Genomic DNA, 19,586 nt, shown 5'->3' with positions numbered 1-19,586 from the left:
CCCACTGCCAAAAGTCCCACTCAGACTTATACCCTCCTCAGGCTACCAGACTTCTGGAATGGCAAAATGGAGATTGACAAAGGCAGATTTCCCTTCTGCTTCCCCGCAGCCCACCCCCCCCCCCCAACCTTTTTTTGGTCAGAAATATTTGAATAGGAATCTTAAAATATCTGATAGAAACCATCTCTTTCCTCAGTTCCCAATGATCACAGCCTTCTCCTCTATAAATATTAGCTGAGAGAAACAGCACAGGCCCTAAGAAAAGCTCCCGCAGTCCAAAGGAAGAGAACGTCTTTGAGAATCAGAGCACATTTATTCCTGTAACAGAATTGGTCTTTACGAAACCAGAGAGGTTTCCTAATATGTGCTTTCAGCTAGATTCGGGAGAAAAATAAGTCTATGAAACTTCTCTATAGAACAGTCTGGAATCAAAGACGACTACATGGAGATGCCAAATTTAAAATGTGTTGGAAACGGTGAAGAGAAGACTGAGGAATCTAGGAAACTTGAAATTAAAGTAAAAGACAAATTTGACTCAAAGGAAAAGAAAAAAGACAGTAAGAAGGAGAGGAAAAAAGATATAAAAAAAAAAGGGATCCAAGCAACTTAATACATGATGTAGAAATCTGAGCAAAATTAAGAAATAATAAAAGCAAACTACTATGAAATAAAGAAAAGCTTAACTATAAAGTTAAATGAGTCTCTAAGTAGCAGCTAGAATTAGTGAGGGGGGGAGCGGGAGAGAAGAGACCAGCATCTCTAGACACATTTTGTCCCTATTTTTTTAATTTGAAGGATAGAGAAAAAAACTCTATTGCCATCCAGATAGAAAACAGGTTATTTTCAAAGGCTCCCCAAGTCAGGCCGCTCACATTTCTCCAAAACTTTAAATACCAGAAAACAATGGGCTACCGCCATCAGATTTCTGAGAGGAATCAAGCGACATACAGAATTTTATCTGACCAACAGTCCTTTGGCTGTGCGGAAAACATGAACACGTTCTCAAACACGCAGGAACCCAATATGCCTTTACTTAAATCCTCCTGTAAGACTTTTCAAAGACACGGTCCGATTAACTAAGACATCGATAAAATAAGAACACAAGAATCTAGAAATTTTGGTTGATACACATTACATAGCAAAGAGAAAAGTCGTTGATGTGGCTATCAAACAATGAAGATGTAAAATACACACTTGGACCTGGAAAACAAGAATGCAAGGTTGACTGCTGTCGTTCTATACTAAATATTTATTTGTTTATTTAAGATTGAGAGAGAGCACAGCAAGAGGGGAAGAGGGGGACAGACAGGAACCCCAGGCAGGCTCCATGCTCAGCACGGAGCCGAACGTTGTGCCCAATCCCACGAACCTGGGATCGTGACCTGGGCCGAAATTAAGAGTCAGGCACTCAACCGACTGAGCCATCTAGGCGCCCCTCAACTAAACTTTTACACTCCAAGTTTCAAAACGTAAGACCCCATATGTTCCTCCAATACAGTGTCCTTACATAAACACTCTGCTGGGAGGTGGTGATCCCCTTGGAATGAATGACAGGTATTAATTCAGATAACCCCATGATTCCTCATAGTATTTATAAAAACCAAACCATTCTCAGGACCTGCCTCCAAAATATTAGGCTAGTTCTACTTTGCTTAAGTCAAGCCCAGCTTAGATGCCAGTACACCCACCCCCCAGCACATCCTGCACTATGTTAGAACGATTTCTGTGCTGATCCTACCTCTGAATTGTTCTATTTAGTATTCTGACCATATGGCTTATAATACTTAGCACATAAACGGCATTCTGCAGATTTTATACAATAAAGTAAAATGTGACACACAAAAAATTCTTACTGAGAACATTTTTCGTGTAACACTAAGGAGCTTTCGTGCCAAACCCACACTGTACACAGACTTTTATGAATATACTCTAATTTAACCTGAATTTCACCCAATCAAAAGGCTTTCCAAAGTGAGTCCATAACTATGGAATTTTAGGCCAGCTTGGCATCAAAAATACTTAGATTTCTCACACATGACTATGCATACCCCAGATCTGTCCTTATCCCTTCAGAAGAGGTTAAAAACCACCTATCCCAGAGAGCCATCGTGCGGGTAGAACAAGATAATGTGTGAAAACCACATATGATGTGCCTTGCACATAGTAAGTGCTAACTAAATGTTTGCTGCTATCATGAACACCTGTACCATACACCTTGCTCTGTGCTAGGCCTGGAAGTATCACAGGAAGTTAGACCCCCAAGGTAGGTTCCTAACCCACAGAGCTTAGAGGCTGATATTCAAATGTCTAGACTAAGAGACACAGATCTGCGATGCCACTATTTCTTTGCCTGTTAAACCTCCGTTCTGATTTATGAAACTGTAGGCACTTCAACCCTGTGGAAATAATTTCTCTGAAACATTTTAGTGATTCCATTAAATTACAAAACAGTCAGGATATAAGACAGATAGCTTTTGGAAGCTCTTTCTACAAGTTAAGAGCATTCATGTTTTCTAGTCTTCAAACTGAAGGCTAGACTTTTAAAGTTACTTGGAAGATTTACATTTAATAAAGGCATTTTTCCAAATTACCACATGCATTTATAAATGCCAAATAGTATTTAGGACATCCAGTTGTTGAAATATAAGCCAGATTGTGGAATGAAGTAATACTTAGTAGGTCAAGTAAGGGGGAAAAAAAACTAGAAGCTTTACTGTTCGGAAACTATGAAACGTTAAAAAAAAAAATCATCAGTAATTAAGGACATAAGACACCTGAAAGACAAAAGAGCTGATACAAGTATATATTTTTTCTAAGATTTCATTAATTGTACAATTCTTTTAAAACATATTTTTACACATGTAAAGAAGATTCCTTATTTTAAAAAGTTCATAAACTACAGAAGGGTAAAAATGAAGGAGAATCGCTTTCAATTCAAGAATAATAACCCTATTAATTTTTTGTATTTGCCCAATTTTTTCCTACGCATACAGCAAAAGTTATGCTCTGTAAGCTACTTTTCTTACCAGGTAATATATGCTGAACATTTCCCTATATCAGTAAAGAGTTCCATCAAAGGTTTTTAATAGCTAAAATGGTAACAGTAATGTTAGGTTTACATAGTTATAAGCAGCTCTGTCTTGAACACCTTTGAACATTCATGTTGGTATAGTATAGTGTATTTTCAAGAATAAATGAGATAATGCACAAATGCTGCTGGAATATTACTAGCCTACCAGCTCATCTCCCCAGTTCATAAGATTACAATTTTTTTTAATCCTTCAGACAACTTACGATGTAACTCAACATATGTGCTTTTCCTTCTACTAAAATGCCTTTAATGTCTAAGTGTCATGATAAAATCTTGGTATAATTTCTCCTAGCACCTCAGCATTAGAGACCAAAGCCCACTGCTGAGGCAGAGAACTGACCCAACTTCTAATAAAATTGGGGCCCTATACTTCCTCCAAGGTAACAGAGCCAGCGCAGTTAATATCAGCTTCCTAGTCTCCATTAGAACACTGGGCGGAGTGGGGGTGGGGGTGGGGGTGCAAGAGTCCCTTGAGGAGAGGGCAATGCTTATTCTTCCAGGTACACAGCCTTTCCAGCTCACTCCCCTGCCCACCAATTGGTAGGGTTATCGAGTGACCACACAGAGAGACTGGGGGTACCTGCAAGAACAAAGACCAACATCTCTTTCACCGGTTGCCATTTACTGGTGCAGTGGATTGGCTGATTTCCCCCATGTCCTTCTGAACAGGAGAAAAGAGAACTGGAGAGAAAGGAGGGAAGGTAGAAGAGGAGGGCGGTGACATCAGGGAAGAAGCCAACACACCCACAGTTTGGAGAGGCAGGTCAAGTAAGCTTCCAGGGACTCAAATGAACACCATGCTATGAAGCCTGACTCGAACCAGCTTGCTGATACCTAACCAAGATGGTTGCCATGGGGTAAGAGGTCCCCACCAGCAAGAGGGTAGAGAGAAGGGTTAGGAAAGGTCCAGCCAGAGGCAGACCCCCTCCCTGAGGCAGGGAGCAGAGACTGGGGATGTACTGAGCCAGCTACCAGCCCAAGACACAGCCTCAAGGACAGCATACACTCGCAGCAAAGTGTAGACAGGTTTGCCTTCGCTCCTTACCCCCAGTGCTTCTTTTCTGTTCCCAACCTGGGGGAGGGGCAGTAGACCCCAGATGACAAAGGGGAAGAAGGGGTGAAAGAGCAAGATACCCCACCTCTCCCTTTACTTCAAGGGCTAAGAGTCAGGGTCAAGTTGCACTGGGGAAAAGGGAGAAGACTTAAATCAACTAGATTCACCTCTGGAAGTTTATGGAAACTGCACGTTGTGAAGAGACAGGAACGGGAGAGTCAGCCTGGCATGGATGAAGAAATAAAGACCCTTTCAAAGTCATGCCTCATGGACTTGAGACCGTTCAATAGCTCAGCTGCATCTTGAATACAGTTAAATGCATGTGTGCAACAGGGGCGTTACAGTACTGAGTTAGGCGTGGGCTCAGAATCTGGCTTGGCCCATTCTTTCATTCACTCAGTAGATATTTATTGAGCAACTTCTCTGCACTGGACAGAGCTATGCACAAGAGTTACAAAGGCTCTGTGCTCAGGAAAGTTAAATTCTGGGTGCCTGTGTGATTCTGGAAAATTTCCTTTACCTTCCTAGGCCTCAGATTCCTCATGGCATCTTGTTCTCCTATTCACCACCCCCACCCCCCCCCCCCCCGCCAACTGACTTCTAAGAGTCCTGGAAATTAAGTATAATAAAACAAACAGGATTTTTTGCTGTTGTTTTGTTTTGTTTTAAGCAACACACACTTTAGACAATGAAACGGAGACAAATGGCTTGTGTTACAGAAAAGCAAGCACAAGCCACATGGAAGCTTCTAAACACAGAGGAGTTACTGCGGGCTCTCAAGTGCAGGACGGTTAAGCGGATGCAGAGGAAGTCAATAATAGCTTGGTCTAGGTGTCAGTTACAGCCTTATTATCACTGTTCCTAGAGAGCAGGAAGAAAAATCTTCCAAGTACCAAAGAAGGCTCTATTAATAACTTTAAAATATAAAGCTGTGTAAATATTTTGCAAAATTAGCAGCAAGTGCTAGCACTTTGTACGGTGAGACTCAGAAGAACTGTGTCAGTAAAAGTAGCAATAAGAATTCAACACGCCCAGTACTACCGCTATAGCCACTATACCATCCAATCCATGGGCCAGATTTTTCTGGTTATTTCTAGAGAGTGAGACACGTCCTGGTCATTCGTCCACAGGCTATAGCTTAGCATTACTGTAGAGCAGACAGAGAACCCCATCCCCCAAGCCCAGATCCCACCTTCACTGACTACAGGCCTCTGGGGCAGTCCCCGGAAGGCAGACTGTCCCGTAGCACACGTGTCGGACTTTTTCTTACCAAGGCTGCTTCCGGAGACACCTCCACCTTGGGGCCTGTGATTCCCTCCTTACCACAAAGTGAAGAGGCAGAAAAGAGAGGGAGGGTGAGGCATTCGCTCCACTACTCCCCCACCCCCACTTTTAGTCCTTTAGCACAACGTGGCCACCCTGGTCATGTCTGGACTCCTGGACGTTAGGCTGTTCGTCACTTGGGTTGAATCCTAACCTTTCTTGCTTTGAACCTGTGCAAACATCACCCGGCCCATGTGATCCTAGTGCTTTCAATTGCCTTCTGTCAACACAGAAGACAAAGTTCACAAAGAAAGATCACCAGAGCATCTGCGACTTAACTAGTCGTTTCCTTAAATTTGTTTTCCCGAACTCTTTGTAAGATGTTGCTGGCTATTTCTTTCTTTTTCTTTCTTCCTTTTTCATTTTAATCCTGCAGAGGGGGGCGCCTGGGTGACTCAGTCGGTTAAGCCTCTGACTTCAGCTCAGGTTATGTATGATCTTGCGGTTCATGGGTTCAAGCCCCGCATCAGGCTCTTTGCTGACAGCTCAGAGCCTGGAGCCTGCTTCAGATCCTGTGTCTCTCTTTGTCTGTCTCTCTCTCTCTCTTGCAAAAAGAAATAAACATTAAAAATATACGTACTTCTTTTAAAATTCTGCAAGAGGGAAGCACTTAGGCAGTTCAGTGCCAAGAGACTGGAAAACAGAAAAGGAGTAGGTAAGACAACCCTGCCAACCTCTGTGTAGACAGGTCAGAAAACACAAAACCTCCCACAGGTCAAAAGCACCAGGGCTATTTTCTCTCACGTGTTCTAAAATAAATAAGTAAATGTATAAATATGCAAATAAAGTGTGTCCTACAAGAGTTTATCTGGAGCATACAATTGCAAAATAACTGACCATTCACTTAAAATATAAAATAACCCCACAAATATTACTTTAACAAAATATGCTTGTTTTAGGTGAAGATAAATAATGTAGTTTAAATACATGTGGGTATATTGTCTCAATCTACAACATTACATATTTTTATGTTTGAGATTTAACTTTTTTTTATTAACATTTATTTATTATTGAGAGACAGAGAGAGATGAGCATGAGCATGGGAGGGGCAGAGTGAGGAGGAGACACAGAATCTGTAGCAGGCTCCAGGGTCTGAGCTGTCAGCACAGAGCCCGACGCAGGTCTTGAACTCACCGCAAGATCATGACCTGAGCCTAAGTCGGATGCTCAACCGACTGAGCCACCCAGGCACCCCTATGCTTAAGATTTTTTTTTCTTTTAACATTTATTCATTTTTGAGAGTGAGAGAGACAGAGCATGAGCGGGGGAGGGGCAGAGAGAGAGGGAGACACAGAGTCCAAAGCAGGCTCCAGGCTCTGAGCCGTCAGCACGGAGCCCAACGCAGGGCTCGAACTCAGGGACTGCGAAATCATGACCTGAGCTGAAGTCGGACAACCAACAGACTGAGCCACCCAGGCGCCCCATAAGATTTTAAAAACAAAATATAACAACCGAAAACTATAGAAAGAGATGAGGAACATCCATATCCATAATTTGATACTCTCCTAAAAACAAAGTTAAACATTGAGCTTTATTTCCTGTTGGTCAACTTTCCCAAGTATTTCTTTTCCAGTAAACTGACTTTTGTCCTGTTTTCTTTTACTCATATAATTAAAAACAACTTTGTAGGGCAATAACTTGTCATTTTATAAGACATAAAAAATTCCATAAGTTATTTGGAAAAAATTAACATTCTTTTGTTGCTTAGCATTTAAGTTATTTTCAGGAAGGGGCTATAAAGCACACAGCCAGAAACATATTTGTGCGTATCATTCTCAAAACTATCTTTGATAAGACTGTTTTCCACAAAGCACACTAGAAAAGTGCAAGGCCACTGGGTATCATCCTGTAGAAAATGTTCACAGTAATATAACAACGGGCAAAAGCACGCAGTTTTTTTTAATATTATGGAAATATTTAAACATATCCAAGAGTAAAGAAAGTAACTTATCATCCTCCTCAATGACTACCAACTGATGGCTGTCTCATTTCATTTATATTCCCACCCTAAATACTTCCTTCCCCAGATCCTCTATGGTCAATCCCAGACCACATAACACAGCTTCAATAAATATTTCAGCATGGCTCTACACAGTAAGAACTTTGTTTTAGAACATGAACACAATACCATATCATATCTTAGAAAATTAGGGCAATGCCTAAATGCAGCAAACATCCAAAGTCCCCATCATCTCAAATTTTTTTTGGTTTTTTGGACTCAAAATACAAACAAGTTTTCTGCATTGTAAATGGTGGTTCTGTCCCTTCAAGTCTCTTAATTTGTAAATTCTCCTCCCCTCCTACCATGTTTTTCTTTAATTTACTAGTTCAGAAATGAGGTCACTGACCTACAGAGTTTATACTAACTGAATACCACTAGAACATTTAACATGTTCCTCTATGTCCTTATTTCCTCTAAATTCAATTTGGGGGCAGCAATAAATACTTCATGGGAGGGGCTGGGTACTTCCATTAGAAAGCACATAATGTGTGGTTTCCTCTTGTTTCAAGTTAGTTTGATCTTTGGGTTTTTTAACTTTTTATTATAAAAAATTGCAAATGTTTTTTTTTTTTAAATTCAAACTAAAAAACAGAAAAGAATATAATGAATCCCCATGTAAACATCACCCAGCCTTAACAAATACCAGCTTATGTCCTTCTCCCTTGTCTGCATCTATGCCTTCATTCATTTCCCTTCCTTCCCAACCTAGACAACTTTGAAGCAAATTCCAGACATCATATAATTTCATTTCTCAATATTCCAGTGTATATCCCTAAAAGATAAGGATTTTTTAAAAATACCGTTACTACACCTAAGACTTTTAAGAATAATTTAATATCATCAAATATCTGATCAGATCTCACATTTCTTTGACCATATTGTTTTTGGCATTTGATTTTAACCTACAGGGTTTGATTACTGGCAAGTTGAGAACACATACAACGTGTTCAGTTACTGGCTGTGAATCGTCTTTGGGTGTCCTCTGATTGTTTTGAATTGAGTTGATGGGTTGACAATAATAAAGACTGATGGCCATTTTTCTCACAAATATTCTCTGGGTCTGTTCTTTGCCTACTAATGGGAGGTGGGGAGGGGCAGTGTGCCCTCATGTCCATCTAACACCCGGTGAATTTAAGCTAATTTAAGTGTACTTTGTGATTCTTTCTATTGCTTCTAGGCTCAGAATGCCTTCCTTCTTTCAAAGATATAATGAATATTCAATTCCATTTTCTTCTAGTTTCTTTAAGTAATCTGCATTAAGTAATTCAGGTCTTATATTCTTAGGAAGCTACTTGGTTTACATAAATCCAAAATTTATTTCCATGATCCCTAAATCACAGACACTGATAGTAAACAGAGTTTCAAAAAAGTGGTGTTATTTCTAAATGATTTGAATCCTTTTGCAAACTACCCATAAATATATTTCCATTTGCTCCTAAAGAAAAATGTCAATACCTTCTAGAGAAAGGGGAGCCCTGTCACCTGGTTTTAAAGCACTCTAAATAATTAGTGTGTTAATTAGTTTTGCACAAGAATGAAAAGTAGTAGGGATTGATTTAAATCACAATGAAGATGGTGGGGGGAGGGGTGGTTTAATGGTTTCTTCTTTAACAGTTACCAACACGTTTTAAATAGACCCAGGCCCTTTTAAAAGGAGGGCATTTGTGCTGCCTAAGTTTGGTTACCTAGGAGACCCCACCTCACCATTCAGCCATAGCCTCCTGCCTCAGAAAGGGAGCTTCAATTTAATAGATGGCTACTTTTCTAAGCTTCAATCGAATGGACAGAAGTAACAGAAGAAAAGTAAAATTCAAACATTACCTCAACTACAGTCCTAGATTTTTATGCAGGAATTCCCACGGTAGCAAAGTAGGATTATGATGCAAAATCCACCCCCCCAAAAAAAACTAAACTATAGGTCTCATCGTTCTTCTATATTCTGCTGAAGATACGCAGGCAAAAAAGCATAGAGCAAGTGATTTATGAACAAGTGTAGGACGTGTTGAAATTCTGAAGCATTGTGTAAATACAATGGAGTCCACACTTGACGTCATGTTTAATGCTTGTACCATCAACAGAAATGTAGAGGTAATGAGTACACTATGATTGAATGTGTGTTCAATTCACTCATTTATTAAAACAAAAGGTTGGTTGAAAGCATCAAGAAAGGCTATATATGTAAAAGCACATGATTATTATTAATACCTCTATTTGAAAGTGAGCTTTTATCAAATCACCTTCTAAAATCCCACTTTTTTTACTTATGAAGTGAGCCCAGTCTACCACATTTGCATTAACACCATGCGATGGTTAACTGTATGTGTCGAGTTGGCTAGGCTCTGGCGCCCACATATTTAGTCAAATACCAGTCTAGATATTGCTGTGAAGGTATTTCTTGGATGTGATCAACATTTAAATCAGCAGATTTTGAAGCAGATTACTCTCCAGAATATGGATGGGCTTCATCCAATAAACTGAAGACCACAAAAGAAAAGACTGGGATGCTCCCCAAGATGAATTCTGACACCAGACTTGAAAACGTAATAACTCCACGGGGAGCCTGGGTGGCTCAGTACGTTGAGCATCTGACTTCAGCTCAGGTCATGATCTCACGGTTCATGAGTTCCAGCCTCACGTCGGGCTCTGCTGACAGCTCAGAGTCTGGAGCCTGCTTCAGATTCTGTATCTTCTTCTCTCTCTGTCCCTGCCTCTCCCCCCTCCCTCCCTCCCTCTCTCAAAATAAATATTTTAAAAAATGTAATAACTCTAACCTGTTTTTCCAGACTGCTGGCCTGCCCTGTAGATTTTGGACTTGCCAGTCCCATAAGTGTGTTAACCAATCGGTTAGAATCTCTCGATAGGCAGGGGCACCTGGATGACTCAGTTGGTTAAGTGTCTGAATTCAGCTCGGGTCATGATCTCACAACTTGTGGGTTCAGGTCCTGCGTTGGGCTCTATGCTGACAGCTCAGAGCCTGGAGCCTGCTTCAGATTCTGTGTCTCTGGATCTCTCCAACCCTCCTCCACTCACACTCTGTCTGTCTGTCTCTCTCAAAAATAAACCTTAAAAAAAATTCTTTTTAATAGAAAAAAATGAAAACAATCTCTAGATAGGCAGATGGAGAGGAAGAGGTGTTATTGGTTCTGGTCCTCTAGAGAGCCATAACTACTACAGATCATCACTACCCTGTATAGCTGACCTATAAAAGTAAAATTAAGTTTGTATTTATCTGGTTGTTTCCACATCCTATAAACATGGCTTTACAAACTTCCATTAAAATTCTAGGGCATGTTTACTAAAGCTGCCATAAATTCTATAGACTGGGTGGCTTAACCAATAAATTTTCTTTCAGTTCTGGAGGCTGAAAAATCCAAGATTAAGAAGCCATCAAGTTTGGTTTCTTCGGAGGCTCCTCTCCGTGGCTTGCAATGGCCACCTTTTCACGGTGTCCGCCATGGTCTTTTCTATATGCCTGTGTACCCCTGCTGTCTCTTCATGTGTCCAAATTTCTGAAACCAGTCAGACTGGGTTAGGGCCCAGGCTAAAGGCTTCATTTTAACCTACTCACCCTTTCAAAGGTCCTAATACAGTCACCTTCAGAACTACTGGGGGTGGGCGGGCTTCAACATATGAATTAGCAGGGGGTGTAAAATTTAGCCCATAACAGAGCGTCTAGTTGGAAAAATCTGATTTACTATATAGGCTGCACGGCATGCATGAAAGTCACTTTGGGGAGGGGGCACCTAAAGGTGCTCTAGCTTCCTCTAGAGCAGTCAGAAGTGTCCAGGAGAGGGGCACCTGGGTGGCTCAGTCGGTTAAGCATCTGAGTTCTGGATTTCAACTTCGGTCATGATTTCACAGTCCATAAGATCGAGCCCCACATCGGGCTCTGCTCTCATAGCACGGGGCCTCCTTGGGATGCACACTCACACGCTCGCGTGCTCACTCGCTCACTCTCTCCCAAAAGAAATAAACATTAAAAGAAAAGCATCAAGAAAAAACATACAAAGATACTTAGATTGGCAGAGAAAATAAGAGGTGATTTAAATAATGGCCACAAATCCAAGGCATAAAGACAGACATTTTGAATATGAGGCCCTGATTTGTCACATGGGCAATATTTTGCGTCCTGCTCAGGTGCAGCAGGGACTTATTTGAGCCTGCTTCATGACCCTCCCCACAGGCTGGCCAGTAACCATGAAACCAGCTGCCAAACCCCTCTTTAAGCCCAGAGCCGGGCATGATGTAAAATCCTTATAAATATAGATTAAAGACGTAGTTTTGACCACCAGCTGTTCAGTTCTCCAGATCTGACAGGCAATGATCTGCAGGAATCCAAGGGACACTGTGGGCCTTAGAAAAGAGAGAAAAAAGGCAAGGCAGCGGGAAGACCAAGAAGAAAACAGAAAACAGGTGAGAGAAAGGACAGAAGAAAATGACAAGAAATAGAAAGGAGAAGGCTGGGAAGGCAGGTCTCTGTCCCTTCTCTGAATGACACCGCACCATGTCAGAGTCCCACCTCTGACTAAAAACAAAAATGCCAGAATTTACACGTGAACGGCACATGGATATTTCCAAAGACTCTCTGTCTCGGTTACCCCTCATGCACCCCACAGAGCCTGGTGAGACCTCGTAGAAGTACTATGATTTTTATCTGACAGTCATTCAAAAGTGACTTGCAGAGTCTGGAAGCACTCGAACGTTTTACAGGCTAACCCCATTCCATATTACTGATCAACAACTAGAGCCTCATCACCCCACCATACCTCCCTTAAACATTCTGCTTCACACATAACTGAACTATGTGATATATATGTATTTTTTAAATCCTGTGTTCACTCTTTCTCTACACTTGCTTTTTTGGCTCATCTGCCTAAGAGCTTAGTTTGTTCAGCTTTAAGGAGATCTCACTTCAAACCAGCTGAGGGAGAAGTGGTAGAGAAAGGATTATTTACTGGGAAACATGAGAGTGATAACACCAGAAGAACTCTGATCCCAGAGAAGTTGGTTATTCTTCTCCAGAGGTGACCTTCCAAACACTACAACTTTTCTGGAACAATCAGAGTCAAAAATAAATCTCAGGAAAAAATATAATTGATGACTTTTTATTAAGGGGGGCAAGGTGGGATATAAGTAACAGAGCTTTTGTCACGAAAGAAGATTCTAGCACTAGACGAAGGAAAGAGCCAGTCTTTGTCTTCCTGTGTGTGTCCTGCACCTTTGAGTTGAGTTACCAACAAGCCACTGACAGCCAGACATTTCAGTGACTTTTAGATGAAAACGCAGGATCTAGTTCAAAGCTGCAAAGTGATACCTTTCCTGGGACAGAGTTCAAAGTCCTGCATCCCAGGCCTTTTGGTTAAGGTCTTGGCTTTTGGTAAGTGCACCTCCTGGCACGCTACTGCAATAACCCAGGGAACACTAGTGCTAGTACACTCTAGAAGCTTCTCTGCCTATAAACTTACAGACCGCTCATATATTGTGGCACATTATGTCTTCCAAAAATGGCCCTGCAAGATTTCTGGTCCCATCTGCTCTTCCAGGACTTTGCCACCTGCATCAAGAGGCAGAGTTCATTTCTCCTCACCTGGTAGGACTTTCAAGTGATGGAATCTGGCAGAAGTGACACCATGCAACTTCCAGGCTTGATCATAAAGGGTGACACAGTTTCTGTTTGGTTCTCTCTCAAGATGCTTCTCTTAGAACCCAGTTATCACACTGCAAGGAAGCCCAGGCCACATGGAGAGAGAGCAATGTTTTGGCCAAAAGCCTCGGCAAAGGTCTTAGGTGAGGACAAGGGCGAGCATCCACCCCCAGACAATGAGCGAATGAGCCACCAGGCCTCAAGGCTTCCCAGATGAAGTCCCACGTCATGGATCAGAGACAAGCTGTCCCTGTGCACCCCATCCAGAAAATTTGTGAGTGTAATAAATGTTTGTTTTGTGCCACTAACTTTAATTGTGACTTGTTAAACAGACCTAGTAACTGGAATGTACATTATAGCCCAAGTTAATACCCAGACGCAAAAAAAATTATGTGGTTTTATACATTTTTGGCCTTGGATCTGTCCTGGAGATAAGGAAGCGCACGCAGGAGGGGAACCACAAACATTTACGTGCCACCTTCCCTGTGCCACATACCCTGTGTGGTACAAGAAAACTTCAAAACTTCAATTCCTCCAAAGTCCTATGAGATTTAACTGTGATGTCCATTTATTTTTTTTTTAATTTTTTTTTTTTAACGTTTATTTATTTTTGAGACAGAGAGAGACAGAGCATGAACAGGGGGAGGGGCAGAGAGAGAGGGAGACACAGAATCGGAAGCAGGCTCCAGGCTCCGAGCCATCAGCCCAGAGCCTGACGCAGGGCTTGAACTCGCGGACCGTGAGATCGTGACCTGAGCTGAAGTCAGACGCTTAACCGACTGAGCCACCCAGGCGCCCCATGTGATGTCCATTTAAAGATGAGAAAGCAGAGGCACTGAAAGTTTTAGTAACTTACCCAGGATCATCCAGAAAGTAGCAGGGTTGGAAGTGTGAACCCATTATCTGACACCTGACTCTAAAACTCAGTCTTCTGCTCTCCCAGTAGAGCCCACCCTGGGGGCGTTGGTCCTAGTGTTTGGAAGCGGAGGGGGGGGGGGGGTGGGAGGAGGACTTCAATTTGGTGCGGAATGAAAAAACTCCATTAGTCCATGAGCACTAGTCACTATGTGTAACATGCCCCCTGCCACACACAATTTTCAAATACAGTAAATTCCAAAATAACAATTCAAATTCATTTCACATATTATTGATCTCGGTATTGATTATATATCCTCTCAATCAACAGATAATAAAATAGTTCCTAGAAGTTAAAGGTCCGTGAAATTTATGTATGTATATTAGAACAGGGTTTTCACGCTTAAAAATGTTGGGAATCACAGACTATACACCTCCTTGTGTGTGATTAACGTTCTGCCTGGTAGGTTGGATAACTGTGTTACCACAGGAAAACACTTGTGAATGACCAACATTCCATCTGTGTGTATTTAATAAAGGTGGTTACCAAGGGATCACTCTTAAATAGTGGCTTTGAGAGGAGAGGTCCCCTCAGCCATAATTCATTAATTTGCTAATTGCTCTTCCCAGTGTGCATCAGCCAGCATTTGTCTTTAGCTAATGGTGATGTATGTGCCTTTCCACTCTACTTTGCACACAGGGCAGCAAGTGACAGGGATGACGAGCAGAGAAGAATGAGCCTTTCTCTGTCCTCTCCCTGCCCTGCCTCTGTCCTTCAGGATATCCTACTAAGCAAGCATTCACTTCCCACAGGGCTGGGAGGAAGTGGTGATAGATTTGGGAACAACTTCATTAACCATCAGGAACGCGGAGCAAGTTCACTGCCCTCCCTGAGAAATGGGAACCAGTGCATCTCAGATCTGGGCTAAAGAGGCAAGAATGCTGGTACTTCACCTCCTAGAAAAGCCTCCTTCAACAAAAGACTGACAACTTCACCGGAGGCCTTTGCTCTCACATTCACGGGGGAAGCCTTGCCTTGGGGATGCAAGTCCCACCACGTGACCACCCCCAGGCTCCTCTCCTGCCACCACCAAGCTCTTAAATCACTGCATTCCACAAGGATTTTTTTCTTCCCCAAATGGGGGGGGGGGGGGGGGGAGAAAACGGAAGGAAATTACAATGTCCACTAAAGTTGGTTTATGTCAAAACAACTAAGAAATTCCCACTCACAAAACTACAGTGAAATTACATCTAGATTTTTTAAGTCTATGTTTTCTATTTGCAAGCTGTTCAGCTCTGGTTAAATGGGGAAAGAAGAAAAGAAGAAATGTGCTTTTAAAACTCTTGAGCCTTACTAATTTTAGGCATGTGAACAGTGTAAAGATACTCTTTTTGGTAACTCTAAAATATATAGTCTCAAAATGACCCACCAATTAACCAGGGTTTAATTCATAAGTGAAAGAAATGTCTTTCATCTTATTAAGTGCACAAGTAGAATCCATTACACCCACACAATAAATGTACGACTTTAAGAGTCACATATCGGCCACGGGCAGTCAGAGAACATTTCTCCCGACCCTAGAGAGGAAGCACTGCACCCATGACAAGAAATCTATGGTTGGGCATAGGAGGAGGAGAAGCCTTTAGCCTGAGGGTCCCCCATTCTTCCCTAGAACCTCACCAATCTCCCAACCTTGAAGGAAGGCTGAAGAGAACAGCTCTCATGGATATCCAGTCTCACCAGGCTTTCTCTCTTTCCTTTTAAAAAGAAAGGATGTAGAAAGCAGGAGGAGGAAGTGGAAGGGTACTAAAAGTGGGAGAAAAGATATTTTAAGAAACCCCAAATTTATAATTAGCTATCCACATGATAAAAACTGCTGACCTTCCTCAGAGTCTTTTCTGAATGGGTGCAGAAATGCCGACCCAGGATATACCAGGGGATGTTCCCAATGGAACTGGTCCCAGCCAAGGAGCCTCTCTGCCTCACCTAGATTATCATATCCAAATTCCCACTTATCTCAAAAGATGGGGCCATGTGAATCCACCCATACTTATCCTCTAAAACCTTTGCTTTTCCTATAATACAGAATAGTTGACTATTGGTCTCATCTTTTGCCCCAAACTCCAGATGTATGTTATCAGGCCTCTCTAAGGTCATCGTTCTTCATGGATTTCAAATTCCTAGAGGACAGGAAATACGGTTGTTTTTCTTGTACTGTATTGCAACTACCCAAATACTGCATACAGATACATAAATTTGCACCAGGAAGTCCTTTTTTAAAAAATCCTCATTTCCTTTAAAGTGTCTGGCCTCATAAGAATTCTGGGGAGACTGATGAAAACATCCTTAATTTATTAAGTGAGGTAACTGTGATTCATTCATCCATTTATTCATTCATTCAACAAGGATTTACTGAGCCTGGCTTATGTGCTAGGCCAGGGATTTGGCAGTGAACTTGCCAAAGCCTATGTCCTCATACGGCGGCTGCTCTAGGGGAGGAAACAGGACGTACACAAATATATCATAAACAAACAGGTATTATGTCAAGAGTAATACACACTTAATAAGTCAAAGTGAGAAAAAGAAGGGACAGGAGAATTTTATATTGGGAAGCAGGAGCATCGAGAAAGACTTCTCTAGGGTCTGAGGAAAGGGGGCCCTGAAGAAGGGTGGGGAAGAGCCTTCCAGGCTGGGAATAGCCAGGAAAGGCCCTGAGGCTAAGAAGGGCTGGGGGGGGGGGGGGGCTCAAGGAAATGCAAATGAGATTGTTTACTGAGCAAGCACACCACCTGAGGCCAGACAGAGGGGGCTGAGCAGGGAGGGGTTGCTTTTGGACCTGGTCTGGGAAGCCACTGAAGGACTCTGGCCACAGAACTGACAGAAAGGATCTATCGACGCAGCCACCAGGAACAAGAGGAGAAGCAGCGAGCCGAATCTCAGTAAGAGACAGGTGTTGCCTGGACCAGGTGCCAACAGGACAATGAGAGACAGTTTGGGGACCTCTTCTGAAGATAAAACTAGTAGGCTTTGCTGACGTGACAGATATTAGGCCATTTGAAATAGAGAGGGTAGGGTCAAATCCCAACTCTGCCACCTACCTGAACTGCATGACCTTGGGGGAAAGATTTAACTTGAGTCTCAGTTTCTCCCGTAAAATGGAAGAACACCACTTTGGCCGCAAAAATATAGAAGTGCTATATAGAAGCACCTATTAGAATACCTGAGTATTACTTAAAAAAAATTCTTCTTTATCCCTGGTTAACCCAAATAACCCCCAACCCCAACAAAACCGCCGTCCTGCGGGAAGATGTCAGGAGAGTTTTCATGGTCCTAAGGTCCCCTTCTCGGATCCACCCTTTCTCTGATGGTCAGAACTGACTTTCATTACACTTTCAGCACAGCTGTTGTTTTCAAGGTTGGGTTGTTGCACTTCTAATCTTAATAGAATCAGCACACCATCCTACCCCTTATCAGAGAGTAGGACAGAAACATTACCTGAAAAACAGAATCCTGGGGCAAAGAATTTCTGACAATGCCAGAAGGTATTTGGAATAGTATTTCCAATTGCAAATTCAAAACCTCTACTCTTGCACTCAACAAAAGATGGCTAATTATTATTATATATTACTAGGTTTTAAAGCTGGGAGTTCTTGCCTTCTTTCCTGTCCCGGTAATTACAGTTAGGTCAGTGTTTCTAACTTATGTCAACATATGATCGAGATCATATGACCTTGAGTCCAGCAAGAAGTGAAACCACTCAGCCCTAAAAATCAAATAGAAAATCACTCTCCCTTCCTGGCTGGAATGCCCAGTAAAAGGTGCAATACACTTAATTGTGTTCCCTCCACTTCCCCATCCCAGTTAACCCATTGCCACATTTGCATGGTTTCCTCGCTAAAAACATTAAGTTATTTTGAAAATCTCATTTGCGTTTAATGTGACTTAACGGCTATTCTAAATACAATGGGTTGAGGAACAGAAAGCATAAAGTAGAGATCTAAAATGACATTAGATGGTTTAAAATGATAAGAAAAATCTGAAATAGCATCTTTATAGTTGAAACTTAGAAATCTATTTGAAGAATTCACAGTTTTAACAGAACCATAACTCCTTATTCAAAAAGAAAATAAGGGGCACCTGGGTGGCTCAGTCGGTTAAGCGTCTGACTCGATTTCAGCTCAGGTCATGATTTCACAGTGAGTTTGAGCCCCGCTTCGAGCTGTGCACTGACAGTGTGGCGTCTGCTTAGTATATTCTCTCTCTCTCTCTCTCTCCGCCCCTCTCTCTCTCTCTGTTCCTCTCCTGCTTGTGAGTGCTCTCTCTAAATAAATAAATAAACTTAAAAAAAAAAAAAGAAGAAGAAGAAAAAGAAAACTCGGGGCGCTTGGGTGGCTCAGTCGGTTAAGTATCTGACTTCGGCTCAGGTCATGATCTCACAGTTTGTGGGTTAGAGCTCCGCATTGGGCTCTGTGCTGACAGCTCAGAGCCTGGAGCCTGCTTCAGATTCTGTGGCTCTTTCTCTCTCTCTGCCCCTCCCCTGCTCATGACCGCTTTCAAAAAAAAAAAAAAAAAAAAAAAAAGACAAAAGAAAACTCAAATAGGACAATGTAGATCAGAATAGCATTACCTCAGGAAATTATACCCAGAGAAGATGAAAATATTAAACAGTTAATTGATGAAAAAAGAAGTCAAGCCTGAGGATCTTCCTTTTTAAAAGTTTTATTTTTTTAATGCCAATGTTACAAAGTCACTCTTTGCTGTGTCTTTGCAGATGTTTTATTTATTTGTAGAAGAAAATGCATTCACATAAGCCCCCTTCTCTTATGAATAGAAACAGAAATAGAAATCAGCAGCCAGAGTTCAGGTGCACCAAAATCCACGCATCATGTCCTTTAACCCTCATGATGGCCCAAAAGGCAGGCACAGAGATGTTAAGTCACAAAGCCAAGTGTGCTACAGGACTTGTGGCCAAAATCTATCAGCCTCAATTGCTACGTTCACTGCCCCTTCTTTAAGGCAAAAACCACAGTCAAACCCTCTTCTGCCATCCCTAACTTACCAAAGAATTAACTTTCCTCCTCTTGACTCTTATCATTCGCCCGCCTCTAATAAAACTACCCATCGTCTTTTCTTTCTCTCTCATCTGGATGTCCAAAAAGTTTCCAAGTCCACTTTGAACATGCCTCTTGAATCTACCAGGTCCTTTCTGTCCATGTGTGGCCTTCTTTTCCTTTAGTCTTTTATCCCTTCTCACCTAAATAACCACCGGCTAGCCCATTCTCCCATGGCCAGACCTAACGCACTCCAAGTCACCTACACAGCCCTCGCGATCAATTTCCTGGAGGCAAGCACCCAGGTGGGTCACTTAGAAGCCTTTAATGATTCCCTAAAGAAATTAAATATAATCACTTCATCCAGGAGTCATGGACCTTGATGCCCCCAAATCAGTTTCCTCCCCTATTTTCCCACAAGGCCACGTCATTAGAGATAGAGTGGACCACAGGCAGCACATCTCACGCGTTCCACCTCCACACCTTTGGGAAGGCTAGAGTTGACTATCAAGAATGACCTCAGCCACACCTCTCTCAGAATTCTCCCCATCTTACAAGATTCTTC

General features: G+C 42.1%; 1 protein-coding gene across 5 annotated transcripts in view; it reads right to left on the bottom strand.

Annotated features, from left to right (window-relative positions):
• RAI14 (retinoic acid induced 14) overlaps positions 1-19,586 on the bottom strand; it is a 144,502-nt gene that overhangs the window by 76,660 nt on the left and 48,256 nt on the right. The window contains exon 1 of one of the 5 annotated variants that reach the window (XM_060634455.3): positions 5,416-5,595. The exons of the other annotated variants lie outside the window; for them this stretch is intronic. The gene's annotated coding sequence lies outside the window, so the exon portion shown is untranslated. Of the gene's footprint in view, positions 1-5,415; positions 5,596-19,586 lie in introns of those variants that run through there. 5 annotated transcript variants of the gene reach the window in all.

Source organism: Panthera onca, chromosome A1 (assembly GCF_046562875.1).
Source record: "Panthera onca isolate mPanOnc1 chromosome A1, mPanOnc1 haplotype 2, whole genome shotgun sequence".
In the NCBI taxonomy this organism is placed as follows: Eukaryota; Metazoa; Chordata; class Mammalia; order Carnivora; family Felidae; genus Panthera; species Panthera onca.
This window is presented reverse-complemented; position numbering and strand designations above follow the sequence as displayed.